The sequence below is a fragment of the Amblyomma maculatum genome, chromosome 11 (genome assembly GCF_055883805.1).
Source record: "Amblyomma maculatum isolate TAMU_Amacu chromosome 11, ASM5588380v1, whole genome shotgun sequence".
NCBI lineage: Eukaryota > Metazoa > Arthropoda > Arachnida > Ixodida > Ixodidae > Amblyomma > Amblyomma maculatum.
The window spans coordinates 87103612-87109611 of NC_139354.1; positions in this window are offsets into that span (position 1 = coordinate 87103612).

Here is a 6000-nt window from a genome sequence, read left to right on the forward strand (position 1 = left end):
GTGTTTTTCAGCTGTTACTGGTCCAGTATGCGGCTACATTAAACATAGAATGAGGCGATCGGATCGCCATATCACAAGAGGTCGTTGAGAGCTTTCAGCAGTAGGCGCTTTTAATAATCTGTGGGTAGTTATTCACAGCGTTCCCGCAGAGTATAAGGTTGGCACCCATCCACTGCCATTATATATATATATATATATATATATATATATATATATATATATATATATATATATATATATATATATATATATATATATATATATATATATATATATTGATTCGATTAATATTATCGCATAAGGCTTGCATTGCGCTCGTACTCTACAATCGGCACGAAAATGATTCTAGAGCTTTTAAATCATGGTCATGTCCAAATAACCGTTAGCACGCTCTCGCAGCCACGAAATAACATCCAGTGCGGCTTAGTTCTGCTGTTACAAAGAATGGAGATTCCTTAACCCTTGTGTCATATTTATTCCGGTTCAAGTGAGATGATTTCATAAAGTATATTTTTCTTTGCTGAGACAAACGGTAAAGTTACCAATGCTAGTAATGTATTCCGTCCTCTTGGTAGACTAAATAGCATATTACTCTTCGTGCTGGTTTGTATAAGCCGAAAAATGTAGTTTTAATGCATACTTACACGCAGCTAAATGTGTTATGCTGAATAGTTATTGATAATGATTCCGTATTCCCTGTTTCACTTGCTTTGGGGTTTCCTAAGAGTTTGCATGAATGGTCTTTCTACGTCGCTCTTAAAGCTTACCTGCGCTGTTTTTATGAATGGAATCAATACGCGCATATGTTTCGGTCGTTGCCGCTGGCAAGCTGCTGGCCGACTTGGCATGTAGCCGGCCGTGGGCGGACAACTGCTCAAGCAACCATTGCCAAACACGTTGGCATTCAGTCGGGGTTACGAGCTCGGGCCATGGGCGCTGGCCGACTACTGCCCCACCTAGTACATGGTCGACAATGTGCTGAAATGGTCGGCGTAGCCGAACATTTCAGCCCATTGTCGACGCCGAATTGTTCAGCGTTCAGTCGGACGTGTGAGCTTGGGCTTTGGTCAATGGCCGACATCCACCAAGCCTGGTAAGTGACCAAGCATCGGCTATCATTTGGCCGTACTTTCTGGCATAACCATATTACCCAGCGACAATTTCATTCTCTTCGATGGTTGGCGAACCTAGAGGACCCCTGCCCTCCTTGCTCGGTGGAACTTCAAACTGATCAATCCGTCGACCACAAAAATTCACACAGGTTGCTCAGGCCAAATACGGAGAACGTTTAGTATAATGCTACACTTTCAATGAAGTTGTCACTGACAGATCGTAAATTTTCTTCTACATGCCTCAAGGCTATCGCGTATTCCAATTGCTGTGAAGGCCCAGCACCATAACCATGTCGTGTGGGATCTCGTCACTTCGAATGGTTAGAGACTGCATGCCGTAAGGATTAATTGGTAGTTCTTTCTTTAAGATTCTGTGTAATAAATTGCAGTTAAAAACAGAATCCCAGCAGTCTATAATAACGTGATCAATTGTCTCTGGTTTCTTACAGATTGAGCAGTTGAGTGGCCAAGGTACAAATATACCTTCATTATTAGGCCTTGGTGTTACGGGAAGGTACCAGAAAAGCTTGAAGAAGGACTATATGACGGTCGATTTAACCGGCATCTTTCTAACTGTCATTAGGACATCTTTTCTTGGGCCTCCATAGTATATGAATCGGTATAGGGGTACGCGTACAAAGAGGTTGATTGATTCCTTATGCATATTTTTGCTGGACACAGTACTAATATATTGCACCAAAAATGTGCACGCAAAATTTTTAAGGCAGAATCCACTCGTAAAAATCCAGTGGCAGCGCGATTTTTGGCCGAAAAACTAGACACAAAAGTCCGGTATCCCATTACCTAACAGTATCTGCAGAATCGAGCGCAATAAAGGACGTGTTTGATCACGCAAACAAAGAAATCGTGACACAATTTGTCTCAGAAACAAGTTCGAAAGGCCAGGGCTGTCATTTTGTTTGTGATTTTTGAAAGCGTACCTATCAATTTGTAGATAGGCAGTGTGTATTGAGCAAGTTATACAAAATGTTGTGGTGTTTTTGTAATTCCAGCACTCAAACGGAAGATTCAGTTGTATTAATTTTCTACAACACCACAGTACGATCAAGAGGTCCGTGGACTACTGCCAAGAAAATATTTACTCACCCGGACTACCGCAGCGAGTCAGTATCGAATGACATTGCCCTCCTACAAGTAAGAGTTTTCTCTACCAGCTTTCACGCATTTTTAACAGTGCCAGTATTAAAAGTAGATTGCGTGGTAATGTCTCCTTTCGCGCATAATATTGGATTTTTGGAGACTAGTTTCAGTTTCTCGTTCATATCTGAGTGAGAAAGTGCGTACAACAAAGTCCGCCACTTCATAAAAGTGTCTGGTATCAGCCTTCTTCAGCACCAGCAATTTTTCGTTTTTACAAAGCAATCTTTTACAAAGATTGCTTTGTAAAAGAATTTAAAAAACTGAAGCTGTGCCCTCAAAATCAGTCTGCCGTTCGCTGCGTCAGAATTTGTATGCCTCCAGCGGCTTCTTCCCACTACTTCAGTGTTAAGTACTCGAGAAGCAACACTCCTTCACAACTTTCTTCTTGTTGTTGTAGCCTGTTCAGGTATGTGACGGGTGAAACTAGTTTATACTTTCTTTCGCTGTACGCACCGGAGAGGGCTGGCATTCATGCTATTTTGTGTGATTCCTGGGGCAAGTAGCTGCAGTCTTAGTTTCGCGTGCTCTCTCAGCCTGTGCTCCTCAACGAATTTTGACTGATACTCAAGATGTGCTTTCGCAATTAGATCTCTTTCATTGGACTGCTTCTATTTTCAGTGTAGACTGTATCTTCAGGAATCTAACACACGCATTTGATAACGTTTAGGGCCTATAGAAAAAGGAGCAAAGTCAAATGGTTAGGATATTACTAACGATGCTTGCTAAAATATCCCTCTCAAAATAGCGAGTTATCGGATTAGTCAATATTGCAGAGAGAACAAAAAGCACTGCAGGTAATAAATATTGTGCCTATTTCCGAAAACCTCTCTTCTTAAATGCGATATCAGCAGACCTGTGACTGTGAGCCCCCCTGCGTTCTACGTCAGATGATTTCCTGAGTAGTCGAAAGGCAAAAAGGTCTCATAATAACAAACAAAAAGCGTTGGGGAAGCAGCGTTGCGCTGTGTAACATCACCTTTTGACGTCCTGAAGCTTTCGAATAGTCAAGTAATTTTACAGCGAAGTTTGCAGAAGCCGGTTAGAAGTTGCTGGGCTTGACGTCATGCCCAGGCTAGTAGCAGGAATCGAACATCCATGCAAAGTTATTCTAAAACAAAACTTAGCTTCATTGTAAAGAAAAGGTATCCCTAGAGGAATGGGACCGCTGCCTTTCGAGATACCAGTCGTGCGCCACACCTAGAACATGGAGGAGCCGCTAGTCTAACGGAACAGTTTAGAAAACTTATGCGGCCGCCAAGTTTGCAACTACGGCACTATCAAATGTGATAAAAGAACAATAGTTATTTCAGTTAGGGCCACCAATTCGCCGCAGTGAGCAGCTCACGTGTGTAGCGTTCAATATCGCCCGGATAGGGTAATAAATATTGTTAGGTAACAATATTGGGAGTTTCAGTACAAAGTAGGCATCCTAAATGGTCCTACTCTTCATCCTACTAAAGTGGGACTCCACGAGTTTACTGTGGGGAGCTAAGTTGCAGGACAAAGCAAAATATCAAAACACTCGGCGAAGAGGACGGCAAAGAGGACGGCGCTGAGAAGAAGATGGCAAGATAGCGCTGACTTGGAACTGTGTATACAAAGAAAAGCTCGCTCTTTCCGCAACTGCCTTAAACATACCTGGCACGTGCTCGTCAGCATTGAGCGATGAAGGGGTGGCACATTTACGAAACCTTGATACAATCAACAGGCTCTTAAGAGTGTCTGAGCGGGAATTCAGTGCATATCTTAACTATGAAATAACCTTCCTTGGTATGATGTGATTGATATTGTACACATAAGAGTTTGCTACTGTGTGCGCTTTGGTTATGGGACGAGGCATTACTTCATTGAATTAGCGTTAAGCATGTTATTCTGCGACGCTAATTCAGTGAGATTGATTTACTCGATGTATCAAAAGTGCCCTACTTCTACCTGTATTATGCTACAAATGGAATAATGGAATGTGCCGTTGCGACCTGCTATGGGATGCGATTTTCAGGAAGACGCGCTAATATTGGCATTTTAGTAGGCTGTGAAATATGAAACTTAGAACTCTGCTCGGAGAAAGAATGGTTGCGCAATAGAAATGCAATATAGTCACCCATTTGTAATGCTAGAGGAAATCATGTAAATAAATTAGTTGAAAAATATCGTGAAGAAGTTTCTTGCAAATGCCTCTGATGCGACAATGTGTGGTCTACGCTTCCAGCTGTCAAGATCTCTAGACTTTGATGACTTTGTTCAACCCGTTTGCCTCCGTAAGAGTCCTTGGGAAGCCGTAGGAAAACCACTCTTTCTGGCTGGCTGGGGTGCAACGAATGAGGGTACGTAAAAAACGTACAAGAAAAACGTTCGTGTTCGTTAACATCTCTTCATCAGCCGATAATGAGTCATGTGTTCTGTCCAGCAAGTAAAATGAAATAGCTAGGTATTATTATTCGTACGAGATGTCGGAGAGTAATATTGTGATCAGTGGTGGCTTTGTCTGCCTATAGACCAGACAGCCCAACCTTTGAAGTGTACTGCGATGAAGAATGCACATTTAAAGTATCTGCGTATTTGGATAAATTGCCACTTTCAGAAGGAGATGCTGCAAACACAAAAGGCTTAAATAGCACCTCATTTCGCCCAATTCTTAACTTCAACCTTGGCAGGATCCTTCCGGTGCCAGGCTACGTAAAAAAGTTCACGCTTGGGCTTAGCAGAGCAAATACTCTTATTATAAGTTAAAGGCGCCAAAACAACACTCACACACACAAGAAAGGAAGAACGGGACAGAGCGCCACTCACAACTGATTTATTGTGCAGGAAAAAGTACATATATATCACTGCCGGCACATGCGCAGGGAACCCATTCAGCATCATGCCATATAAGATAAGCTATGCTGAAGAAATGCTTTCTTTGCATTGTATAGATTAATCGACGTGTCACTGACACACAAATTACCTTTCTTTCCGATATAAAATGCTTCAATTAGCTCTCTGGCCATCGTATTGCCACTCCTTGCAAGAATCCTTGCAATGCAGAGAAAGCATTTTTTGAACATAGGTTATCTTATATGACATGATGCTGAATGGGTTCCTTGCGCATGTGCCGGCAGTGATATATATGTACTTTTTCCTGCACAATAAATCAGTTGTGAGTGGCGCTCTGTCCCGCTATTCTCTTCTTTTCTTGTGTGTGTGCGTGTTGTCTTGGCGCCTTTAACTTATAATGAATAGACACCAACTAGCCCAACAAGAAGTTCTCTTAAGAATACTCTCATGCCCCGAATTCGACCGTAAAATTCAAATAACGGGTCAACAGACTTAACTGGCAGTGCTGCGATTTTCTGGTTTCATGATTTCGAAGAGTGGGTTGAAGGATTGCAAGTACTGTTTTATGTTTGCGTAATTTTGGGGAACGTATATGTGGAGCACGTCTGTAAATGATAATAAACACCCAGCGACATTAGGCGCTGTCACCCTCCTAGAAAGTTTAAACACTGTGACCTGTTTCGCAATGATTTGGAGGCGCTAATATGGTGATGACGACTAAGGTTTCGCAAAACACGAGGCTTAAATCATTTCAAGACGTGCGCAGTTATGTGGGATTGGCGCTCTGTCTTCCGAAAATGAAGTGAAATTTGAAAGACAATCTTCGGACGTGTTCAATTGAGCATTGGTTAGTGTCTAACAATTCTTTTCAATGAGTCAGCGTTCAAGGCTTCGCGCCGAGAAACTCCGG